This window comes from Mirounga leonina, unplaced genomic scaffold (assembly GCF_011800145.1).
Source record: "Mirounga leonina isolate KUSES-001 unplaced genomic scaffold, KU_Mleo_1.0 Mir_268, whole genome shotgun sequence".
NCBI classification, from domain to species: Eukaryota; Metazoa; Chordata; class Mammalia; order Carnivora; family Phocidae; genus Mirounga; species Mirounga leonina.
In genome coordinates, this window is record NW_023270649.1 from 1158978 (window position 1) to 1183306 (window position 24329).

Sequence of the window (24329 nt, forward strand, 5' to 3'; positions counted from 1 at the left end):
CTCCAACTGATTTAGGGGAAGAACACCGAGCCTAGTTGATTTGTGTTACGTTTTGACCCCTTTGAGGGCTAGCAAATGGTGTGTTAGCCTAATCCAACCCAGCGATAGGAGGACAATGCCTGTGGGTTCACAATGAAATTCTCCCAAATCGAACTCAGCCAACATGATCTTCTCTAGCTGCCGATCAAGAGTCGGAAGACCTGCTGCCTGATTTTTCAGAGGAGATTATTTTCATGCTCTTTAGAAAGCAAAATAAATTAGTGAATTCTGAGAACGAGTGGGGGTAGATACTCCTTGGAATTGTCCAATTCTGTGGCATGTGCAGGTGGTCCACTTTATGCTTGTGTTTTGCCCACTATTTGTGCTCTTATTTATTTAATTCTTTAATTCTACCTAAAATGGAATATACCATTGGCACTGAAATTAGGTTGGGGTTGGCTCACTGGAGAACAGTTACAGACCCAGGATGGGATCACGAGAAATGAGAAAACCCACCCACTTCTTGCATTGCGTCCTTCCACTACCCAGGGCGGCATACGAAATCTGAACTACTAAGATATCCTGAACGGACTCGCATTTAGGATTCTCCCAGGAACATACAGTTCATGGCATGTTTCAAGCTTTTCTACTGAGTTACAAAATCTGCCGGGGAAGTACGAAAGATCTCACAGAATTAATTCCATTTACATCAACATCAAATCACAATACAGTGTGCCTGCTTTTCGTGGCGGGAACTGATTCTTTCATCTGCCGTTGCTTGTATCTTAAAAATGTATAAATTGACTTATCTTTATATACATTTCCCTACTTGTCATTGGTCCTATTTTGAGGTCCAAAAGGAGGCCAAAAATAATTGGTTTGAGAAGGGGATGACTATAGGAAAATGCCTGACCTGACATCCGTGTCTCTCATCAAAAGGAGGCAGCATCACTAGCCTGATTTGTCCATTTGAAAATCAGAAATTGTAATGTTTCTAAGCAAACTGGAATGGATGAGCTGGGCTCTGTAGGTCAAGACCATAAAAAGTCAAAGCATTTATTAAAGCTTGAACACAGAGTCATAATTCTGAGCATGCCTCTTCTGAGTTCAATGTACAATTTCCAATCTTTAAGCTCAATTTTTTTTGGAAGAGTGGCCTTCTCTTTCCCAAACAACATACTACCAATTGCGCATTCATAGACTTGGCAGGAAATGCCAGGCTAGTTTGATTAATGCTAGCAACCAAAATGGAGTCTCCATTATGTATGGGAATTTTGTGCATGCATTTAATCATCTGGACCTATGCTCAATCCCTGTTGTCTCTCTTGCCTGGACAGGAGCGTTGGAAGAAGAGGGAACCTTCATCCTGCTGTGGAGCCGGCGGGGTGCAGGTTTGTGTTGATGGCTCTCCAGTTTTGTTCTGGCTCAGAGCAAAGCTACAGCTGTTTGCTTTATCACCCCAGAAAAGTGAACTTTGAGTCTACCACCCTCATTTACAACCAAAACGAGGCATGGGATTCCCTCCTGGACGATCTCCAAGTGTGAACTTGGTGCAGGAAGATACATGTGTTTGGAGAATTTTCAAAGATATTCGATGAAAAGCAAAAGAACCACTGAGCACCCACAGATGGTTCTCAGAAACACAGAATCCGATTTGTGAGGCTCGGGGAGCCACTCGGGGAAGCTGGGAGGTTTGCGCCAAGAGTGCTAAGCATTATGCAGCCGACAAAGGACGGATGGATGGACTTACCCATCAGGGGCACAAATGTGAAGGGTCCTCCATAGAATCAATGAAATGCCACCAACCACCTGGAAAATCAAGAGAGACTTCTTTATTCCCCAGGGAGACTAGAAACCACATAATACAGTAACAGTAACACCGAGTGAATCTGTTTGCATCCTTAGGATAAATTGGTGGATTTTTACAGATAAATCAGAATTAAGAATTCTTACCATAAAGCAAATACTCACAATCTATTTTGGGTAGTGGCTGGGTTTTTTTTTTTTTTTTTAAGGTGGTCTACCATGCCCCAAATACAAGCTCTGAAGGATCAGATACGTGATTTGCAAATATTTCCTCCTGTTCTAAAGATCATGTCTTCCCTCTGGTGATCATTCCTTTTGCTGTGTAACGTTTTTCTTTGAGGCAACCGTCCTTGTCTGTTTTTGCTTTTGTTGCCTGTGCTTTCAGTGTCCCACCTGTGAAATCATTACTGAGACAAGCATCAAAAAGCCCTTCCCCTGTGTGTTCCTCTGAGTTTAAAGGTTTCAGATTGCAGGTTTAAGTCTTTAATGCATCCTGAGCTAATTTGCGTGTATGTGTGGGGGTGTCAGACAAGGGTCCAATTTCATTATTTCGCACGTGAATATCCAGTTTGCCCAACAGTGTGTGTTGAAGGGAACCACGCATTCCCCACTGTGCATTCATGGCTCCCTTGTTGAAGACCAGAGGACCGCATGACACGGGATCCAAGATGGGGCGATTGCCAGATCATTCTCCGGTGGCCCAAACACATCCAGGCAAGGGAACGCCCAGATGTTTCCAAACGGTCCTTGAACCTACATCTGTAACTGGAACTCATTAAGTTCTGTCCCCACAACCTCTTCTCCACCTTTCCGGGTCTGGCCCTGGGCAATTCCAGGCTAATGGTTGACTTTGAGTTAACTCCCTGCTCTTTTGAAACCCACACTCATTCCCACAGTCCTGGTTTTATCTCCGTAACACCATTCTCTTCTCTCCACCGACCCTGTGCACTCCCCTAATGCAGGCTTTCCAGAGCCTACGAGTGGTCTCCCACCTAACCCCCTTTCTGCAGGACTGCCAGAGCAGTCTGCCCAGAATGCGCCCCACCCCAGCCCAGGAGAGTCCCTCTCCTCGAAAAAACACACAACAACCAAAACATATTTTTTTGAGCAATAAAACAATATTTTTAAAGCAATAAGACAAAACAAAAAATGCCAAATCTCCCTAGTGAGGGGCGCCTGGCTGGCTCAGTCCGTGGAGTATGAGACTCTTGATCTCACCGTTGTGAGTTCGAGCCCATGTTGGGTATAGAGATTACTTAAAAACAGAACTTTTTAAAAAAAGCCTCCCCCCACCAAAAGAAAACCTTTCTAGTTAGTCCAGCTTCTAAAATTGTTTGTACAGATAATTCCCTTCATTCCATATGGATGGCTAAAGAATCAGCTTTTAAATTGTGCATCAAGAGTGATGGTTTCCCTTAAAATCTTTGTGAAATGTGACGGGGATGTCACTACAAATAGACACGGGAGACATTGAGTCCCCATATCAGGAGGTCGGACTTGGATGTCCAAACCCTGAGTGCCTGTACGTCGCTGTTAATTACAGATGAAGGACTCAAGCCTGCAGAGCTGCAAACACTGGAGAGCCAGTGAGCAGAGCAGTGGATGGTAGAGGTGCACGAGCCCAGAGCGTGGTTCACGTCTCCCAGGCATCCGTGGACAGACCCAGAGGCTCAGAACCGAGGGAGTCATCCTCTGTCATCCCCCGAAATCTATAGCCTCCTTTTTCTCTTGCACATTGATCTTGCCTGAAATATACCCCAGCCTCTCAGAGCTCCTCCTGCTTCAAAACCAGGCACGGATCTGTGTGTCAGGGGGCAATTATCCCCTTGGTAATGCCATCCTCCGGGTCCCTTCCCTCAATGTTTCAAAGGTCTTTCTATTGTGGAGCGCCATGTTCACTTGCAAAGCTAGCCGATGAGTCCAGCACTACTGACCTGAAATGAAGAAGGAATCCAGCCATTCCATGGGGCACTCTACAGCCCGGAAATGGCCTCACCATGGTCTGGGTGTTTTGCACAGCACCTCTTGACTGAGCGGGGAAGGTTCGCATGACGGTGTGTGCGTGTGCGTGTGCGTGTGTGCGGGATGAGAACTCTGTGCGTAGCAAGCACAAAACAGGGGCATGCCTTTCAACCCCCAGGGTTGCAGGACCTGAGGAGAACCTAGCTCTGGTAGCCCGAAGCCACAAGACCCTCACCAGACGTAGGGGTCTCTAGAAACCTGACATCCGTGCTGGTCTGATGAGCTAGGAAGTCTTCCCACAGTCTTCCGTCTGTTCTGGTATTTGCTTCTGTGTTTCTCCACGTGTGCAATTAAGACAAAGAAAAGCCACCAAGAACTTCGTGGGGGATGATCCTCAGAGGGGATTTTGGGAATGACAAGGTACTCTGGGTGACCCAGGAATAACCACGTGACCTAGAGATGAGCAGGTGTGCTGGGTGACCTGGGGAAAATGAGGTGCTCTAGGTGACCCGGGGATGAGCAGGTGCACCAGGTGACCTAGAGATGAGCAGGTGCTGGGTGACCTCGGGACCAGCAGGTGTGCTGGGTGACCTGGGGATGAGCAGGTGCACTGGGTGACCTCAGGACCAGCAGGTGTGCTGGGTGACCTCAGGACCAGCAGGTGTGCTGGGTGACCTGGGGATGAGCAGGTGCACTGGGTGACCTGGGGACCAGCAGCTGTGCTGGGTGACCTGAGGACCAGCAGGTGTCCTGGGTGTCCTGGAGATGAGCAGGTGTTGGGTGACCCGGGAATGACCATGTGTGCTGGGTGACATTACAAATCCACCAGGTTTCCTGCTCCAGGCTTCTCTCTTTCCACAAGCTAGTGGACTATTGAGGGGGAGAGAGGCAGGAACTTAAAGATTGGGTGATGTCCTTAGCAAGCTCTTGGCAAGGACCATGTCTCAATCACCTGTATTTTCTTAGGGCTTTTACTTTCTTATCTTATTATGGAGAAACCATAGTCCTCTTTCTAACTTATACTAAGTGTGTTCCCCTCCATTTCTCTGTTTCTTCTTTCTTCTACACACACACAGTGATGCACACAGATCATCGTATTTTACTGATTCCTGTTTTTTGTTTTTTTTTTTTTTCAGCCTTACATCCTTAGTACCTAGAGCCTGGTATATACAAAAGGTGCTGAATAAATACCCAATGCATGGAAGGATCAGTGAATGAATGAGTAGTTGTGATCCTGAACTTGGATTAGAATTCTTTCTCCACCATTCCCTGTGCTCGTGACCTTGAGAAAAGAGCTGGGACATCCCAGGTGTCCATTTCTTCACCTACCAGACGGTGACAACGTTACCCCATGGGACCCTTGTGCAGTACGGACAGAGAACGGAGCCTGCCTCCTTGAAAACACACCGCAGCGGGCAAACATGCCTTCTGTGGGTTTGGACAAATGTATAATGATATGTATTCAGGATTATGGGACCATACAGAGTAGTAGGGCAGGGAAAACACTGTGTGATACAATGATGGGTACCTACCATTATATATGTGTCTACACCTACAGAACATACACCACCAGCAGTGACCCTAAGATCAAGTATGGACATTGGTTAGTAACCATGCATCAACATTGGCTCATCCTTTGTAACCGGTGCACCAAATATCCCAAATGCACAAAATGTAAAGAGTAGAGGAAAATTGTGTGGGAGAGTAGTTGGGAACTCTTTCTACTATGTGCTCAGTTTTTCCATAAATCTAAACCTCGACTAAAGAGAAAAAGACTGCTAATTATGAAAAAGAGTAATTAATGAATTCTGTGAGTGCCATGAAGGGTAGGAATGGGGAGCTGCTCTGAGCTGGGGTCCTGGGTGGGGGGACACAATGTGTGAAGATACAAACAGGTGTTCACAAGGCTGGAGGTCACAGATCAATTCTCCACCACGCCCTGGCACCTGCAGAATTTAATAAAACTCAGAATAAATAGCACGAATTGCCCACCCAGGCCACCCTGGGAGCTCCACAGATAGGAAATGACAGGTGTGTGACCATACCAGTGGGACAGAGGGAGGCTTGCGGACAGAGAATACATTGCCTTGCCCCCAATGCAAAATGTGCATAAAGGGGATTTGGACTTTAAGCAAAGCCGCACAGGGGAGCTCTGGCACGGAGGAAGGAACCCCTGGTCATGCAGATGTAATTACATCCGGTGGCGGCCAGATGCCGGCGCCCCGTTGCACATGATCATTCCCATTTGCCAGAATCTGGGTTCCGGTGCTGGCCCCAAAACGCTGGTGTGTGGAGAGCACAGAGGTGGGGAATTCACAGCAATTGCTATCACCTAAGGCACGCATCCCGCCCTCCACGTCTCTGGACCTCGTCATTTCTAATCTTTGCGACCCCGCTGCGAGGAGGAAATTAATACCGTCCCCTCGCCAAGACCCTGGAAGCCAGAGGATGTGCCCAGGTCCCATGGCTGGGTTCTGTCCTTTGTTGTCATCGTGAGTCTCTTAAACCCGCCCAAACTCTGTACCCAAATATTCGGCACATATTGAGAGAGCATGTGGTTTTCTCCTCTGTGTTAAGAACTCTTTCCCGATTGTTGAAAGTGCTTGCCCAACTTTGCCTTCCTGGCATCAACCGAACTTGTGAGGGATGTTTAACATTCTGTGTGCATTTGGTGTGTTAAATTTTTATATGCTTTATATGCAGGGGTAAATAGAAATTTCGGGGACATATTCTGAGTCTGTGCAAACATCCTGTTTTTTCTGGCTCATCTTGGCTTTCACTGGCGGGTCTGTGCCATAGCCTGCCTGGTAATTTTGTTTCTTTGTGGTGTCTTGCTTCTTTTGCAGTGATTTGTTTTCTGGGTATTTGTTTTTCTGACGAGATGCTTGACGTCTTTCTCGGTTTGGCAGTGGGCATTCTTCATGCTGGGATGAAGCCAGTCCCACGCTTGCTTGGGGAGGGTCTCCTCTGACCTGCCTGCACTGGCATTGAGATTAGGAAACACTGATGCCCACCTTTGGCTGGTTCTCCAACGCCCTCAGGGCAACATCCAGAGACTGCGTGCGTTCTTATAACCCTTATGGGTTTTGTCTTGACTCTTCCTTGGTTTCCAGCCAGCTTGGTGCTTTAGGGCAATGTCTTTACCTCTCAAGAAACCAGCCAATGACCAATGACCACCATTACTGAGGAATGCTGCCAGTTGGCCCTGAACAATCCCACAACCACACTGGAGTTAGTCCATGAAGGCTGTCACGTTTGCAACAAGGCGGCAGATTTGTATTTACCCAAATGAGCTAACAACATCCATCTACACCATAACCTGCACACTGATGTGTATAGCAGGTTTATTGTGTCCAACGCGGGGCACACACAACACCAACCAACCCATTGTTAGCTAGAGTCACCATGCTGGATGCTAGATCTTTGGAACTTACCATATCATTAAATGTTTGCACCTTTCGACCAGCATCTCTCCATTTCCCCCCTGCTCCCCTGAGTCCCTGGCAACAACCATTCTAGCCTCTGGTTCCATGAGTCTGGTTATTTCAGATTCCAAGTGCAAGTGATACTGTGCATTATTTTTTCTCTGTCTGACTTATGTCACTTCACATAACACTCTCCAGGTCCATCCATGTTGTTGCAAATGGCGAGCTTTCCTTCTTTCTCAAGAGACTGAATAATATTTCATTATGTATACATACAGATTGGGAGTTTTGACGGACATTCCAGAGTTTAGAAGATCCCACTGGACTGAGGTCTGAGCTATAATCAAATACACACTATTTATATACAAATATACAATATTTATATACCAATGAGTATAAAGTCCCATTCTCTAACAAATGCTTTGTGGAATCCCATTTCATCCTGTACTTCCTCTACTATCTGCCCCCAACGCTTTTCAAAATTCAAACTATATACTTAAGAAAATGTGAAATGCACAGATGTATCATCAGGACCATGAATTTCTGGAGAAACAGGTAGAAAGTGTGGACAGAGCCACCGCATCTGCTGGCCTCCTGGTGGAGAGAACACAGCAGTATGGAAAGTGTGGTTGACAGGAACCCACGTGGCTGCCTCCCCCCGCCCACACACACACACACATGGGCCTCGGCAAGAATCCAGGGACCTGCAGTGACTTAGATTCGGAATCTGGTATGGTGCCATGTTTCGTCCACTGGCAAGTGACAAATAACATCTTGTGGAAATGGGAGGGGTAATGAGTGGGTGTTTCCGATCAGGGTGCGCACGTGCCAGGGATGACGGTGGAATCATCCTCCCATCGAACGGCAAATGCAAAGGCGCAATAGCTCGGTCATTATCATGGGAGGAGATGGGGACTGCTGGGAGAACGGGGCAGGAAAGGGCCTGGGAGCACGGCCAGGACAGCACGGATCATGACAAAAGCCTGTGGTTATGATTACAGCCCTGCCCTGCCAGCCCCATCCATCCTCTTCCTGCATTTGTCTGCCATGTTTTCTGGCACCAATCATCTCCATTAGGTTCCGAGCACCACGTGGGTGTTTGGGGCAAATAATCCACAGTCTATGCCCTCAAAGAATTGAAGGCTTTGGGGGATAGCAAAGGACAAGGAAACCAGGAACATCTGTATCTTTCTGCGAATGACACAAAGTAAGATTTCGGAGCAAAAACAACTACATTTCACAGAGAAAGCACTTTGATCCTTATCCAAGATCCCTCGGTAAAACTTGACTTTGCTGAATGAATGAGTGAATGAATGAATGAATGAGTGAGTCCGGATAGATGGAGCAAGGGTTTAAATAAAAGTGGTTTGCCAAGATCTGGGAAGAAAATGATACATGAAATTTGCCATCACCAAAGCAGAATAACATGGCACCCCTGTGTGTGTAAAAAGTCAGAATGGAGAGCACCGGGTGATGGATGGAAGTGTTCAATCACTAGATTGTACCCCTGTAACTAATATCACACTGGATGTTAACTATAGTGCAATTAAAATAAAAAACTTGATTAAAAAAAAACACATTCCAAATGGGGAAAAAAAGCCAGAAAGGAAATACAGATCAGAAATCCACATCCTAACTGGAGAGAAGCGAAAATGTGTAAACAGTACTTTGAATGTTCATGCTGAAGCTGGGAGTAAAGCAGGAGCTAACTGGGTCAGGGTGCTTGTTGAAGATAAAGTGGAATTGTGTGTTGGTGTTTGAACTTCCCCTTAGAAGGATGAGCACATCTACCTGTGGTGTGAGTGGACACCTGCCGGATGTCCTTTTGAGCTATATAAATAGCATGCACCTGCTCATACACACATATTGAAGACATATCCTATACTACACATTTTTCTAGGGTCTAGAGGCAGGTGTGTGAATAAAGATGATCATATCAGCCACCTCGCTGGGGAGGCCAACCTGGGAACATGCAATTTGAATGTGTTTTTAGAAAGATGCCCCTGAATGGCTTCTCAACCGGAGGCTTAGAGGACACAGGACCAAGGAACCACCTTGGAAGGTACTGGAATGGTCCAAGGCATTGGTGGCACAGATAAAAAGGTACTCACTGAGACAGCAGCACCCTGATGACATGCTGGAAGAGGAATGTCGACTTGAGATGCCTTTAGGAGGCAGAATCTATAATTCATGAGAAGAATTTAGTGATGCAAGGGAGACCTCCACAACCCTACATGAGGCACTTAGGGGGATAGTAGGTTCCATTGGCTAAGATCGGGAACACAAGAGGGGAACTAGATTTGGAAGGTGAGGCAGATGACCATCTCAAGGCAAACTATAGAAATAAGCATGCATGATGTTTCTTCTGGCGCCAGGAGAAGACCCAAAAGGGTCAGTTGGTTTTGCATGCAGTGAGTTCCAGGGATAACGTGGGCACATGGGGTTTGGGACGTAATGGTAACCACGAATGTGAGCATGTGGGCAATGAAAAGATAACAGGACCAGACCCAGGAGCCAGGGACCAGAGTGCCAGGTGTGGAAAAGTGATCAAGACAGAGCTTGCCACTGCCAAAAACGTGAAAACGTAGAGTCACCCTATGACCCACCCATTCTACTCGTAAATATATACCCGCCCCCAAACTGGGAATAGGTGTAGGAAATAAAACTCCCACACCCATCTACATAGCAGGATTATTCACGACAGCCAAAAGGTGGAGACAACTCAAATGTCCACGGATGGATGAACAGATAAGCAGAATGTGGTCTAGCCGTACAGCAGAATATTACTCAGGCATGAAAAGGAATGACACTTTAGCCCATGCTACAATGTGGACAGACCTTGAAAGCATTAAGTAAAAGAAGCCAGACACAGAAGACCACACACTGCATGGTTGCATTTATATGCAATACCTAGAATAAGGAAATTCACAGAGAGGAAAACAGTACTGGCATCCAGGGGTAGGAGGGAGGCGGGTGGGGAAGGATACTTGATGGGTGCAGCATTTCCATTTGGGGTCATGCTCTGGCACAACAGGTGGTCTTTGCACAACATGGTGCACGTGCTCAACACCACTGAACACTTTGATTTTTTTTTTATGTTATACAAATTTCACACCAAGATAGAAAAAGAGAAGCAGCAGAATGGCTAGAGTGGGTGGATGGGGATCGGCAACCATAAAACTGACTAAGCTTTAAAGTAAGAATCACCAACATGGGGGCCCCTGGGTGGCTCAGTCAGTTGAGCCTCTGACTCTTGGTTTCGGCTCAGGTCATGATCTCAAGGTCGTGAGATGGAGCCCTGCGTCAGGCTCTGTGCTCAGCATGGAGTCTGCTTGAGATTCCTTTTCCCTCTCCCTCTGCTCCTCCCCACCTCCCCCAACCCATGCTCTTTCTCTAAACAAATATATAAATAAAATCTTTAAAAAAAAAGGTACCACCAACGCCACAAGGGGGTTAAGAAGATGCAGACTGGTGCTCTTTGTATTTAGTGATGGCGACATGGTTCACCTGGGTGCATGCCATGTCCTGTGGAGGCAGGAGCCAGTGTAAGAGGCACGTGTGGGACAGGAGGAACAAGGGCAGTGATGGCAGGGAAAGGATGGGCTACAAGGGTGACGTGTTCATTTCAGAAAGGGCAGAACTAGACCATGTGTACAGTTAATGAAGAGTCCATTGGGTGACGCACCAACCAACTCTGCAGTCATTGGTCCCAGGATGGACATCTAGGGCCCCTCTGGGAAGATCAATGAGTACGCATCTCCACCCCCCACCACCATGATCCACCCCCAAGGAGATTTTCAGGTTTGACTCCAAGTGACTTGGCTCCAGGGAACTATGATCTGAATATTGCAGGAACACACAAGAAGACACAGCCAATTGCACCAGCCATGTCAGACAAGGCTTCACGGAGCGGTGGCATCTGTGTCGGGACATTTAGTGACTTCCTCATGGCTGCTTGCCATCACAGGGTGCCACAAATCAGAGGGCGTAAGACAAGAGACATGTCCTGTCTTGGCTCTGGAGGCTGGAGATGGGCAGTCCAGGTGTGGGCAGGGGTGGTTCCTCCTAGAGGCTCAGGGAGAGTATTCTATGTGTGCCTTCAGCAAGCATCTAGTGTTTGCCAGCCATTGCTCATGGTCTTTGGCTTGGGGACACTACACCCCATCTGTGCCTCCAGGTCCACATCATGTCCCCTCTGCACCTATGTGTTCACTCAGACTTCTCTCTGTTGGTGTTTATCTCGGTCTCTTCTCTTCATCTTATAAGGACATCAGTCATATTGGACTTGAGCCCACCCTCGTGATGTCACCTTGATGCGATCATCTGCAAAGCCCCTATTTCTAAATAGAGTCACATTCACAGGGCCTGGGGTTTAGGACTTCAGCATTATTTTGGAAAGAGACAGGGACTCAATTCAACCCACAGCAGGGTGGAAGGCGTACGAAGAATCTGGACAGTAGACAAGTGGAGGAAAGGCATTTCTCCACCAATGAACAAAGTCAGTTTGCTGTGCCAGGGGAAGAGATGCAATGCAGCATCAGATACCTGAGTGAGAGGGACAGGAGGAAGCGAGTGCTGGACGAATAATGTGGGAGCCATGAGAAGTCTGCAGACACCAGCCTGGCTTCTTGTTTACTACTGAATGAAGAGTCCCTCCCATGGTGTAAAAGCCTGGCTCCCTCTCTACCCCGTTGCTCCCATGGATTTATTGTGGTTTTCAGCCGGCTTGCTTAACGGCCTCTGACCTTCTGGTAGTAACCAACACGCAAGGATGGAGTCGTTATTAAAACCGGCAGACTATTATGTGCGGTGTTGTCTTTTGAGCTCTGCATTATTTATAGGTGTGGGGCCCGTAAGTGTCATACCCCGACAATCCAGAAAAGAAAATCTGGGGAATAGTTAGGGGAGCCATGGGGGGCAGAGGAGGTGCGAAGCAAACAAAGTCATGGAGGCATAGCCAGCCCCAGGCAGTGTGCTGAGGGACGCAGAGCTCACCTCTGTGTTGCCATACCTTCCCGGGTGATGATGTGGATCTTTTCCCTCTGTCCCCTTCCTGGTCCCTGGTATGCCAGGTTCTCAGTAGCCAGAGACTCATCAGAGGAATACTATTAGAATGGAAAGTTTCTAAGAATGAAAGTGAAGATCAGGCTTCAAGAACGCTGGTAAACACAACACTAATAGATACATTGCGAAGACCATTCACAATAACTATGGACATATCAGCTGATTAAAAGGAAAAAAAATTACTGATCATCAGGGAAATAGAAATCAAAATCACAATGAGATATCACCTCATACCAGTCAGAATGGCTAAAATTAACCACACAGGAAACAACAGGTGTTGGCAAGGATGTGGAGAAAGGGAAACAGTATGGAAAACAGTATGGAGGCTCCTCAGAAAGTTAAAAATAGATCTACCCTATAACCCAGCAATTGCACTACTAGGCATTTACCCAAAGGATACAAACATAGTGATTTGAAGGGGCACGTGCACCCCAATGTTCATAGCAGCAATGTCCACGGTAGCCAAAGTGTGGACGGAGCTGAGATGTCCTTCAACAGATGAATGGATAAAGAAGATGTGGTCCATATATACAATGGAATATTACTCAGCCATCAGAAAGGATGAATACTCACCATTTGCATCGACATGGATGGAACTGGAGGGTATTATGCAAGTGATATAAGTCAATCAGAGAAAGACAAATACCATATGATCTCACTCATATGTGGAATTTAAGAAACAAAACAAATGAGTGAAGAGAAAAAAGAGACATACCAAGAAACAGACTCTTGACTCTAGAGAACACACTGATGGTTGCCAGAGGGGAGGTGGGTGGGGGATGGGTGAAATAGGTGATGGGGATTAAGGGGGGCACTTACCATGATGAGCACTGAGTAATATATAGAATTGTTGAACCACTATATTGTACATCTGAAACTAATATTACACTGTTGTTAACTATCTGGAATTTAAATAAAAACTTAAAAGAAAAAGAATAAAAATATTACCTTAATCTCCCGGGTAGACCAGAAGTCACCGTCCTAACTTGTCTGATGGCTGAATTTCCATTATTGTGCAAGGAAACAGTGGGCTCGGGAGACTCTATCCACCGACAGATTTACCTAGGAGAGTCACATTGGAATGGATCTTTTCACAAGCCAGAACACATCACTCTAAGATAGGGTTTATCATGTATGCAAATGGGAATTTACAGTTTTAATGTTGGGTAGAACTCTTTGCTTAAAAAAAAAAAAAAGAAGAGTCTCCTTTTTATTTTTTTATTTATTTTTTTATTTATTTTTTTTAAAGATTTTTTTTATTTATTTGAGACAGAGAGAATGAGAGAGAGAGAGCACATGAGAGGGGGGAGGGTCAGAGGCAGAAGCAGGCTCGATGCGGGACTCGATCCCGGGACTCCAGGATCATGACCTGAGCTGAAGGCAGTCGCTTAACCAACTGAGCCACCCAGGCGCCCTGAAGAGTCTCCTTTTTATAAAAGGGATTGATGATGCATTTCACAGGTGTTGACCCTCACTTGCCAACAGAGAAAGGGATGGTTATGCAGGGACATGGGCCCCGGGGGTCAGCACAGCAACCAAGCGCGGGGGCTGTTTATAAGTGGGGCTTCCTATTCCTCATCTGGAAGTCAGAGGACTCTGCAAATGGTCTCCAAAGCCTCCCCCATTCTTATATTTCAGGTTTTCATGAGTTCTCCATGTTTTTGTGAGTTGGTGCCACTGCCCAAAGCCCAGAGTGAGTCCTCCTGGCCACCAGATGGGGCTCTGCAGACAGGATTTTCTCCCTCTCAGGCTAATTTGGGCTTATTTCCCATGTTATTCATAAATCTTTTCTTAATACCTCTAATTCATCTTTGTCTTTCAGTTTTGAGTGACTGGTTCTGCTGTTCCTTCAAAGGGGTGCACCGTGGGGGTTTCATTTTTCTTCTTTTCTGTTCTTTTCTGGTCAAAAAGCCCCTCCACTCCCCAAAACATCAGCGTTCACAGGGTCTAATGGGTGCTCTAAAACAACATTTCCTGCACGGATTCCTTGTCTCTCTCTAAATGTTCTAGGATGTTTCTGTTAAGTGTCTTAACTTTCTCAAAATTTCATCATCCCCCAAATCAGGGATGATATCTGTATGTGTGCCCTGGCCCTGGGGCAGCTTTAATCAAGTACCCCAAACTTGGTGCTTAAACTACAGAAGTGTATCCCCTCCGCCAGCTCTGGAGGCCAGAAGTCTGAGATCCAGGCGGGGCAGGGCTGCTGAGATCCAGGCGGGGGTCCAGGCCATGATCCTTTCTGAGGCTCCAGGGGAGGGTCCTTCCTGCCTCTTCCAGTTCCTGGGGCTCCAGGCATCCCTGGGCTTGTGGCCATGTCCCTCCGATCTCTGCCTCCATCTTCACGTGGCTCCTTCTCTGTGTCTGTCTCTTACAAGGACACCTGTCACTGGCCACTGTCATCCAGGACAACCTCTTCTCAGATCTTCCACTTAATCCCATCTTCAAAAACCATATTCCTAAATAAGACCCCATTCTCAGGTTCCTGAAGGTCAGGATGTGGATCTGTCTTTCTGGGGGGCCACTATTCACCCCACTACAACATTAAACATATGTTGCCACTTCTTTGACATGGGCACTGGGCCCTCAGAACGGGGTCCAGCCATATTGCCAGAGGTAGTCTTCTGGTTTTTGGGTCTTCATCTTTTCCTCCATTCCCTGTATCCTGTCCTCACCCTTTCTACGGGCTCACCTGTGCTGGTCCCCACTGCTTGAAGCCAGAACCCTGCCTCAGTTTCCTACCTGCTCTGTGGGACTCCTAAGACCCTCCCCTCTGAGGTTCTTCTCCTACCTGACTGACTGGGTTTCCCACTGCTTTCTAACACTTCTATTTTTGTAAACTAAGTGGTTTTTTCTTTGTTTTTTTTTTTTTTTTTTAATACGTGTGCCTTGATAAATTGCACAATACCACCACCACCTCCTGCCTCCTGCAAAGTTCTGAATCTCGGTCAATATACAGCAATGTGCACAATAGAGGGATAAAAGAAGTGTTTCACTTCAGGGTCTCAAAAGCCTGCAGTGACATTTATATTCAGCAGTGGGGATAATGCGGGTCAGCCGAGGCACGGGCAGGTGATCCTATTGTCACTGCGTGAGCCAGTCTAGACTGAAGCATTGTCTGAGTAGTTAAAGGTCACTCACCCCGGTCAAAGAAGTGCTCGGCCTCAGCGTCAGAGTTCACTGAGAACAAAACAAAACAAAAGAGCAAAAAACAAACAATCCATCACCTGCTATTCTGTATATTCAGATAAACCTGGTTCCTATCAGGTCATTGAGAACAAAACAAAAGAGCAAAAAAAGAAACAAACAAACACCCGGTGTTTGTATATTCAGATACCCTGGTTCCTATCAGGTCTAATCCTAAAATTTTTTTAGGGGCCAAATCAGAAAACTATATAAAAAACCAATACTTAAAAAAAAAAAAAAATCCTTCATTGACTCCTACAACTGGGAAGAAAACACCACAGTCTGTTCATGAACTTCATCATCAGTCAGTTGTTTAACAAAAACGTATTTATCCCCTGGCACTTGACGGATATTATGAGAGACCGACAAAGATAGAAATTCTATACCTGGTTAAAGAAATTCACAGTCATGACAGGAGCATGCAATTCCTTCTTCCATTTCAAATCAATGCGATTGAAATCGTTTAAGGTGTTTGGTTCGTACAGCTGTTCACATTCCAAGGAAGTTTGCCAACGTGTGAATTCATTACGGTCTTATTTCGCAGCGTTACACAAATACGAAATAAATACCCTCACGTGCTTTGACTTTTTGACAGTGGAATGCCATCATAATTACAAACGGAGAATAACACCAGTGACTTTTTTCCTGGCAACTGCCCGTATAATGATTTGGGACCTATTAAAGGAACAATGTAGTATAGTGAGAAAAATCCTACGTCAAGGCGAAATCACATAGCACTTCTTTATATATTATGGGAAAGACTCAGAGGACTGGCAATATTCTTATACTTGATGAGATGAGAGCATAAGGCCAAAACTGGGGTTCTGTGTTCGTTTCTACAGGGCAGGATATTTCTTTGATCTGCTGTGCTCTTGAATTGTCACTGTGGATCACTGTCATTCCAGAATTTCTGGGTGCGGAGTGTACAGCAGGGCAGAAGTCAAGCCGTATTAGCAAACATGCTCATTTTCCAGAGGGACTTTCCCGTGGGCAGATAGGGGTGAGGTGCCCTTCTCCTTCTTGTGCCTGCTTATATTATTTCATTCCCGATTTTGATGCCCTCATTTGATGGTGCACGGCAGCAGAACTGACACGTCAAGCTCTACCTCACCATTAATGCTCAGCATCTCTGCTGTAGCCACCCTACAGATGTTTTCCTGATGCCTTTCCTGCCGAGAAAATACCCATGCAGCTTTGCTCCTCCAAAGGGAATTGAGAAGCAAGGAGTTGACGCGGGCATCGCCCGAGGGCTTGTCCCTTTTAAAAAAGTTGTACCTGCCCCTCCCCGCCTCCTATCTTCATGCTATGTTCATTTCCATCAAGGGCAAGCCAAGTGGAAAATGCCTTCCCCTCTGTTCAGTTCCCAGAGACGTGTCAAGACCTGCAACTGACTTTTCCAGCTTTACTCAAGGTTGTGAGGGAGAAAGGAACGGATGAGTCACTCCTTCCGAGGACAGCAAGCAAGCAAGCTATCGACTGGGGATCTGACCCTTTGAGACAAAGGAAGTAGGCGTTGGGCAAAACCCGCAAAATCCGATCTGAGCAAATCTGGTCCTTGTCTGAAACACGGCCAAGTGGACAGCCACCATTAAAGTCAAGCAAAAGATGATCTTGACAAGATGAACCCAGGAAACCACGTTTTATGGGATTGCTGCAGATAAGGAGAGAGGGTTAAGGTTTCTTGGAGGCATGACTTTTGTACCAAGTTGGGAAACCACAGATCCCCACGGGGGACCACTCCTTGCAAGTCTGTCACCGAGGTGCAGAAAAGAGCTCAGACCCAGATACCTTCTCTTAAGTCTCTAAATTTGCGTGAACGATGAGATTAAACTTGCAGGCTTTCTAACTGTGGGGAGGCGATGCTGACAGCTCAAATTACGGGTTTTCACAGCCCCGGTGTTGTGCCTTATTTTTGCTTCTCGGAAACAAGAAATAGGCGTGCATAAATTAACCCGAAGAGATATTGCAGCCAATAATTAGCCACGCTTGCAGTGAAAAGTATGGGGTTGGTAGCGTGAGTCACAGAATATACAATTTTCTCTTGATCTGGTGCAGAAAATACACCGCAGATTGCTCTTGTGCCAATCATAGCAAGAACCAAATCTACCAAAAAAAATTTTTTTTAATGAGAAACCCCCCCCCCAAAAAAAACAAAAACAAACTCAGAACCAAAACAACAGGCACCGTGTGTTGATTAGAAATCCAGATGCGTGTATGTCTTCACGGCCACCTGGGTTTGGGGTCTCCGGGTAACTGGCAATGAGTCCCCTCACTTCCTGTCAGATCCTTCACTTCCTGTCTCTCTATTCATATAAATGACCCACAGTGTGCATTTGAAATTCCTTAAATTAACCTCACTTTTTCAGGTGCACTATTGTGATGTAGTGACTGATGGGCTATTTGCTTCATCAGTGTTCATATTCTTTTTTTTTTTTTTAGAAAAAAAATTTTTTTTTAACTAGGCTCCACACAGGGGCTTGGACTCATGACCCTGACATCAAGACCTGAGCTGAAATCAAGGGTCAGACGCTCAACCGACTGGGCCACCAAGGCACCCCTCAATGTTCATATTCTTTGCAGTGATATCACTGTAAGTTGGAAGAACCCTTTTCCCATGATATTTAAATAGAATTTTAAATGATTCTTTTGAAGCTCTCACAAATCATTTGGAGGTATTTCTCCTTGCCACAAGCTCTGAATAATATCAATACCTTGAGGGATCCTTGTAGGTTTCAGAGAACTTAGTTAAGCACTCTATGAGCTGGAGCATTTTTATGCAGAGGTAGATCTTTCCAAATTTCATCATTGAAACTGGTTTAGGGACATTTACTTTGCTAAATTTTGGTAGTGCATGCTTTTCCTGGAATTGTCCCTTTAATTCTGGTTTCCAGAGGCATTTGCATAGACCATTGCAAATCACCTTGATTTTCGTGATTAGTGCACCATTTCCAAGTCCGTTTTGGGTACGTGCACTTTGTCCTTCTTTTCAAATTGCTTCCAGGGTTTATGTGAATGTTTTGTTTCCAGAAAACTAAGTCTCTATATTGCACACACTCCTTTTTTTAAGACTTATTAGGAACACAGAGAGAGAGCACAGAGGGAGAGTGAGAGGGAGAAGCTGACCTGATGCGGGGCTTGATCCCAGGACGCTGAGAAGGCAGATGCTTAAGCAACTGAGCCACTTGGACACCCCTACTGCACACTTCTTAAAAAAAATATTTATTGGGCATCTCTTTTAGACCACGCAGTGTTCTAGAAGGTGGACATAAAGCAATGGATACAATAGCATCCAATTAGTGGCTACTGATAGTAATACAGCTGGTGAAGTGTATCAGTGGGCAAGTACCGAAAATAAATGCGTGTCTGTGCACGTGTAGGAAATGCATAACATGTCGCAATGTGCACTACCAAATCTTGGTTAAACAGGTTGAACAGTTAACAGTGATAAAGAGTCTATGACAAGGTAACATTTGAATGCAGGCGAGAGAGGGCAGAAGTAGCCAGTGATGCTCATCTCTGGGTGTCCTAAGTTCTAGGGAGGAGGGGGGGCCTCCCGTGCAAAGGCCCCGAGGTGGATTGCAATCCCTGCACAACAAGGAGGTCCAAGTGTCTGAAATGGAAGGGACAAACACGTAGCTTGTGTCCATGTCACTCAGACCCCCGTAAGGCTTTGGGAACAAGTTTAGATTTTATATTCCCAGTAAACGATCTATCATTTCTGCTCTTCATCTACATACCCATGTAGTAAATTCCTCCTTTACTAATTAAAAAAATCATTTTCTTGCTTTCTTGAAACTTATGTTTCTCTTTAAAAATTCCTCAATCTGGTGCTCCATTCATTAGATAAAAACTAAATTCATTCCAAAACAGTCAACCCCCCTTGGCGCCCAGTGAGAGTAACTTTTGCCATGTCCCCTAAATTTCTGAAATGGTATTGATTTCCATTCTTTTCCCTTACCCAAAGCCCTTTAAAAGACAGTTTTAAAATGCCAGTCCCATAGTAGCTTCGTTTGTTAATTTCTTGTGATTAAATTCTAACTTCATGACATTATGGCCAAAAATATGGTTAATCATATTTATACTGTTTGGATTAATGATGTTTTGATTTTGAGCTAATATATGGTTTAAAAAAAAACCCATAATGTGTATTTTATGGATATGGATTTGATTATACAGCCATTAGATTTTCCTTCTGCTATATAATTTAAATCCTTAATGTCCTTATTTTCTCCTTTGTCTTCCTCAATCTGCCATGCATAAGTGTCTTAATATGAGTTTTATTTCTGATCACAGAGAAGATGAGGTTATTTGACCCAACACGCCTACTGAAACAAATTGAATGTGCTGGATGAGCCTATCTTATTAAAAGCATCACCGCACTGATGGGATGGCACAGAATCATCCGCCACGGTCTCGAGGGAGGCAGGGATGCAGAGAAGTAATGGGATCCTCGGAGCCACCTTTTCCCAGAGGGTAGTCGGTGACCTGGTCAAAATTAAACCTCATTTTTAATGTCTCCTCACATCTCCAGAAAGAGAAGACAAAGGCTTTATGTTCTTGTCAGGGTGGGGAGTCTAACGGGGGGGGGGGGGGTTTTTCCCCCACGGCGCTACAATTCTAGGGTTCTCCCCCAGTGTTTCTCAAAGTGGGGTACGGGGATCCCGGGGGGGGGGAGGTTCCTTGAGTCAAAACTATTTTCATAATAACATGGAGTTGACATTTATCTTTTTTGTTCTCTTCCAAGTGTCCAGTGGACTTTTTGGAAGAAATGTGATGGTGATAGAAAGCGGAAGCATCTAAGAGTGTGCAAAAGGATTGGCAAAAATGTAAAACAAAGCTATTTTATCACTAATATTATCACATTATTGAGACTGTAATACACAGAACATCTATATCCTATAGTGTAAGAATACAATATATTCATCATATAATAAGACTATATGTTTTTCATACAGTGAGAATATAATATGCTTACCATAAAGAATGCATTACTTGTGTTAACATGTAATGGTTTTATTATCACTACTTTTATTTTTTTAAGACTTTTTAAATTTATTTATGAGAAAGTAGAGGGAAGATCAGAGGGAGAGGGCAAGCAGGCTCTATGCCCAGCATGGAGCCAGACACAGGGCTCGATCCCAGGACTCTGAGATCACAACCTGAGCCGAAATCAAGAGTCGGATGCTCAACTGACTGAGCCACCAGGCGACCCATCATTACCTTTAAATATATCAATCAATAGATGTGTAAAAATCCTCTCAGTTTTTTTAAGATTTTATTTTTAAGTAATCTATACACCAAATGTGGGGCTTGAACTCAACCCCGAGGCCAGGAGTCACATGCTCTACCAACTGAGCCAGTCAGGCACCCCCCAAATCTTCTCAGTTTTAATTGCTAATGCAGTAAATATGAATTGATATAAATTACACAGACAAATTTGGGGTCCTCAATCATTGAGAATGTAAAGAGGTTCTAACCTAAGGGGTTGGAGAAACACTGACTATACTCTCAATATAAGAGTGGACAAGATGCAAACTTGGGCTCCACTCTAATCTGCAGAAGAGAAACATTGGCACTAAGCTAATAAGGCAAAGGGAAGTTCTTGAGAATTTCTAAACATCCATGTACCCTCTTGCAGAGTATTAGGAGAAAGTCACACCACTTAGCTAGCACTCCTCCCCCCAAATCCCGAACTCTAAATTTAGTTTAAAATGTTCCTGAATTGATAGTGTCCAATGGCACAGTGATGAAATTTGAAATCTCAAAGATACAACAACTTCTACAGCAAAGGGACCTAACTATTCAGGATGAATAACATCATTATATCATGCATTTGGGCTGAGTTTCAACCCCATAGAGACACCCAGAAGAACCAAACACATATCTTCTCTGGAGGAATGTCCCTTTCTTCTGGGCACAAGGAAAATGAGTAGCTCAAATGTAAAGCTTACTAAACCCATAAGGACTTAAGTCACTGTGAGCCAATTCCAGTGGACATGAGACATGGAACAAACAGAGCAACAGGATTTCAGAGGTCTGAATTACTGGCTACAGATGGTAGTGTGACCAACTTGAAGAAAGCAAAGCAAGCTTGATTTGAAAACTCACTTTTTCAAATCAAGCTCCAAGAAATGAAAAATACAAACAGTGACATTTGAAACTCAATGGATGGGGTTTAAAAATAGATCAGACATAACTGAAGAGAGAATTAGTGAACTGGAGGGCTCAATGATCCAGAAGCCAGGACAGAGGGACATAGAAATTAAACATGTGAAAGAAATGTGAAGAATTGCCGAAGGTACAAGAAGAAGAGTTAATGAATGTTAGAAAGACAGGAGAGAGAGTAAGCCAACAGGAATATTTGAAGAGATGATGGTTGAGAATCAACCAGAATCGAAAAGGCAGCAACCCACATGAACAGAAAATAACATCAGTCTCAGGAAGACTAAAAATAAATGCACACATACACATCATATGAAATTTCAGAATACCAAAGACAAAAAATAGTCTATTAAAAGCAGCCAGAGAAGAACAAAAAATAACAAATTACAAAGGCTGGATGGTAAGGCTTACAACTGACGTCTACCAAGCAGTGAAAGCCAGAAATACAAGAGACAGAAAAATAAAATAATTTAAGGGTTGAAAGAAAATAGACCCCAGAGAAAATATTTCCCAAAAATGGGGGCTGAAATCAATACAGTTGCAAAAAACAATACCCTGAGAACGTTTTCATGAGTGGACCATCACAGAAAGAAAGTGTAAAGACTGTGCATTAAGAAAATTGAAACTAACCCAAGTTGGAACCTGTGAGAATACAAGGGGTGAAGAAATCAGAAACACCGAATGCATAACACAGTATTACTCATGTCTTCTGAAGGTGGAACATCTGGTCATAAAATGAGGAGCCGTGTCTGAAATTAGTGCTTACCAAAGAAAACTTCCCGTGGAAAAAGATTAAAAGTAATTTTCAGGGTGTACAAACCTTATACAAGTGATGTTATACTTGATATTATCAATATGTTAAGGGTTGATAAAATCGATATATCCTACCCTACGGGTCATATAAATAGTGATCTTCTAGGACCACATAGCTCCATCTTGGTGCAGGCCCTGCTGGGATGCTGGGGAACGAAATGTGGAGGGTGTCTTAATGGATATCATCTACACCAAAACAGAAATGCCAGGAGGAGTCTTGCAGCAAGTGGGCATCCCTCAGAGCCCTGCTCAGCAGCCTTTCTGCTGCACCTGGCACACACACACACACACACACCCACAGAGCCTGTAGGCAGAATGTTCCACTTACTGTTGACCTAGCAATTGACTTGTTAAACCCAGCATATTTCATTTCCTTTCAGATCGGCAGCCAGCTGCCAATCAATGCTGAAAGCCACCTGGTGACAGGGAGATGGACACAAAGGTGTATATGATAAAGCACAAATATTGGTTGCGAAGAATGGGGCTTTGGAAGTGAATGATGGCATTCTACCTGTCACATCAGACAATTCTACATGATAGCTTCTTTCCGTTCGTCTTTCTTTGTGGGAGGAAATATTCTATTCTGAGTATTCCCTCTGTTGGCTCACTCATCAGTTTGTTTATTAAAAGAATGAATAGCAATGAGAGACCAATGTCATTGATCTGCCCTTATATATGACATGCTTATAGCTCAATTACTTTTTTTTTAAAGATTTATTTATTTATTTATTTGAGAGAGCATGAGAGACAGAGAGCATGAGAGGGAGGAGGGCCAGAGGGAGAAGCAGACTCCCCGCCGAGCATGGAGCCCAATGCGGGACTTGATCCCGGGACTCCAGGATCATGACCTGAGCCGAAGGCAGTCGCTTAACCAACTGAGCCACCCAGGCGCCCGCTCAATTACTTTTTTTAAAAAAAACCACAACGCCTTTTTTTTTTTTTTAACTTGGGCAATACAGCCTGAAGGTCTAACCTCACTTCACAATGTCAGCTTTATTCAACTCACACTACCATCTGTACAAGGAGCACAAGAATCCCCATGTCACAATAGCAGGTGCTCAGACACATGGAACCCAGCCCCAGGTCTCAACACTTATAAGGTTCAATTTATGGGAGTTAATTTTGTACATTCCTTGAATCACTTTTGATCACCCAGGATAATCGTATCTGAAAAGATGCAAAATGTTCAACTTCCTTCTTTGAAAACCTAATTTTAAAGGACATTCAACAACTGCTGTTGAACAAAGCGTTTCTCAGCAGAAGTATCTTTCCATGGTGATTTTCACATCAATTTATACAGTCTCATTTCATACAGATGAATATCTTCCTGGTTAAATCTTTGGGGGAAAAATATGAACTGATGGAGTAATACATAAAAGTGGATGACTCCTGAATTTGATTGGCTTTCAATTCTTTGGAAAATCATAGTTGAGTCATCACCACTTTATATATTCAACCAATATTTACTGGATACTGATGCCGTGTCAGCCAAGAAGAGCAGAGACAAGTAATACCTCTCTCTCTCTCACACCCTACCACACACATTCAATAATAGTGCTCAGTTATTGGTCTGTGGTCATCAAGGGATGCCTAGTGGCACTCAAAAAAATGTTAGCTTTTGAAACACAATTCCATTCCTCACAAAATCCATAGCCAAAACTCTGGGAGAAGCATTCCAATATTTTGCCTTAAACTGTGTTTATTCAGACCAAAAGAGATCTTACATGAAAACTCAAAACTGAAGTGTGCATGATCTTATTTTTTTGATATGTGCCTCATAGCTTAGCAAAAAGTTTCCTCATCACCACCACCACCACCACCATCATCATCAACATCACCATCATCATCATCACTACCATTACCAGCTGCCATTTTGGGCTTCTGGGAGAACAATCTGACCCCAAGGGACCTTCTCCCTCTCTACTTTATTCCAGG

At 44.6% G+C, this 24329-nt stretch overlaps 1 protein-coding gene across 1 annotated transcript in view; it reads right to left on the bottom strand.

The window, feature by feature from the left end:
• Nucleotides 1-1329: 1329 nt before the first annotated feature.
• DHRSX (dehydrogenase/reductase X-linked) overlaps nt 1330-24329 on the bottom strand; it is a gene marked incomplete at its 5' end in the record, with an annotated part of 180466 nt that continues 157466 nt past the window's right edge. The window contains 1 exon segment of the mRNA XM_035029652.1: nt 1330-1788.